The sequence below is a fragment of the Podarcis vaucheri genome (genome assembly GCF_965113315.1).
Source record: "Podarcis vaucheri genome assembly, chromosome: 2".
Taxonomy (NCBI): Eukaryota; Metazoa; Chordata; class Lepidosauria; order Squamata; family Lacertidae; genus Podarcis; species Podarcis vaucheri.
The window spans coordinates 125,406,103-125,408,593 of NC_138760.1; positions in this window are offsets into that span (position 1 = coordinate 125,406,103).

Consider the following 2,491-nt stretch of genomic DNA (forward strand, 5'->3'; position numbering starts at 1 on the left):
GAAGTGGTCGTGTTTCTTTTCTTTTTTATTTCCTTTCTTCTTATCTTTTCTTTTTATTCTTTGACTGTTCTGTTATTTCTGTAAAAAATGTAATAAAAATTATTATTAAAAAAAAACAAAAAAAACCGAGATCTTTCATCTGTCCAGTTGGGACAGAAGAGCATTACATGTTCCATAGTCTCCAGGGCCGTGTCATTACAAGAGCATGTTCTATTTGCAATGGGAACTCTGGAATAACGACCCGACAGAACTGCTGTAGGAAAACAGTTGAGACGGGCACAGGTAAAGGCCCTGCACTTAGCCTCCGAAGAAATTGTGAAGCAGTATAGAGGGATCCCTTCAGGAGGTGGAATAGCTAGGGCTAGGCCTGAACACGGTCCTCTTGCATAGGAAGCTGTGTTAGAAAAGTCAAGTTGCTGTAGTTTCTTTTTAATTAGAGGTAAGGCCGCCGGGCTGATACACTCTGAGCTAAGGACAGTTTTACAGTTCAAATTGAGAAGAGAGCGGAATTTGAGGTTAATTGTAGTTTTCCAAGGGGAATTATGAATATCTCTTAGGATCAGATTGGAAAAACCGCCTCTAATTCGAGCACCCGATGTTAGTAGGTGGAAGCTGTAGGAAATGGCTCGGCTCCATGCTCGTTTAACAATTGAGGACTGGGCGAACTCGAGTCGTAGGGCTGCACCTGAGATACATCTCGGGACGCCGGAAAGAGATCTCAGAAACATATGAAGTGGGCGATCCAAGTTACCTTATATTGCGGTAGTCCATACTTCGCATCCATATAATAATTTAGGGACAACTTTGGCATTAAATATTTGAATTGCAGCTGGAAGGTGTTTGCCGCCCTTCTGGTGGTAAAATCGGACAATGGCGTTAGAGGTCGTGGTTGCAGCAAGAAAGGCAGATTGTAGATGGGTGGTCCAGGAGAGATTATAAGTGAATATTACGCCTAGATATTTAAAGGCTTTTACCTTTTCTAAGTAGCCACCTGTGATCTTAAGCGGCTCCAATTTGAGTTTGCGGGAACGAGTGAAGTGGAGGACTTTCGATTTTTTATAATTAATATTAAGAGCTTCCGCCTTACAATAGGCGGTAAATGCGTTAACTGCGTTTGCTAGGTCCGCAGCTGTTCTGGATAAGATGACGGCATCATCAGCATAGAAAAGGGAAGCAATGGGGTGGCCTGCTAAGTGAGGAGGATACTTAGATGCTAGCTTCAAAGTGGAAATTGCATCGTGAAGATAGAGATTAAACAATAAAGGGGCCAAGAGACAACCTTGTCGGACGCCCTTGGCCGTTGGAAATGGAGTAGTGAGGGAGCCGTTTGGACCACTTCGGATGCGAGCTGTGGTGTTTGAATAAAGGGAAATAATTAGGGAGAGGAGGTGCGAATCAATTCCCAGATGGGCAAGTTTGGACCATAATCTCTGCCTAGGAATGGAATCAAAAGCGGCCTCCAGGTCCATGAAAGCGGCAAATAGGTGGCCTTGCCTTGGAGCAGTGTCTATAACATATCCAGTTGTTTTTAGGGGCCTAAAAATGTTGGTAGACCCTGGTTAAGGAACAAAGACTGTAAAAGTGGGATTTAATAGAGATGCATAAAATCATGGAGAAAGCGAAAAACGAGAGGCTTTTCCTGAAAAATTATTACTCAAAGAGGCATTCACAGAAGAATCCACTTGGAGAATCTAGATAGAAAATAGGAAGCATTTTTTTGGATACTGTAGCCCAATGGAGAAATTCACTGACACAGAAAAGAGTGAAGAAGTGTGCATGCACACAAAAGCTCATACCAATAACAAACTTAGTTGGTCTCTAAGGTGCTACTGGAAGGAATATTTTTATTTTGTTTCAGCTGCTAACTTAGACACTTTTAAAAGACACATGACTTCCAGAATCAGAGGCTGCATATCTCAGAATGTCAGTTGCTGGGATCAACTCTACTGCCATCAGCTTGGATGGATCCCCAGAAATGTCTGATTGGCCACTGGGTGCAACAGGATACTGGACTGGATTAAGCTTTGAACTGAACCAGCAGCAGGACTCTTCTAATGCTCTTGTCAGCAGCAAAGTTCATGCTAAACTCTCACTCACCACGTGACCCATGTCAAACTTTGGAGCAGCAACCTTGTTTCTTCCCAAACATGTTTATCTCCAACTCTGCTCCTGCCCCTCAAACCACACAGAGACTTCAGGTTGTTGCAGAGATGAACTTCCTTCCCCTTATAATTATCAACATCATAGTGATTTATTCTGCCTTGTTCCTGAGGGAAAAGTTGGTGCACAGAAGATCACCTGTGTCAGAGACAGACTGAATGACAATGGAGAGTAAGAGGGGTGGGATAGATCTGTGTGAGGTTTAATGGCTCTGAAGGTATAGCTGAGCACTACCCATATTGGATAAATAAGAGTTTTTTGGCTTCTTCTGATGTAGCTGGCTATGGGGGAGAGAGGAACACTCACAAGAGAGGTGTAGCCGCCAGTCAGA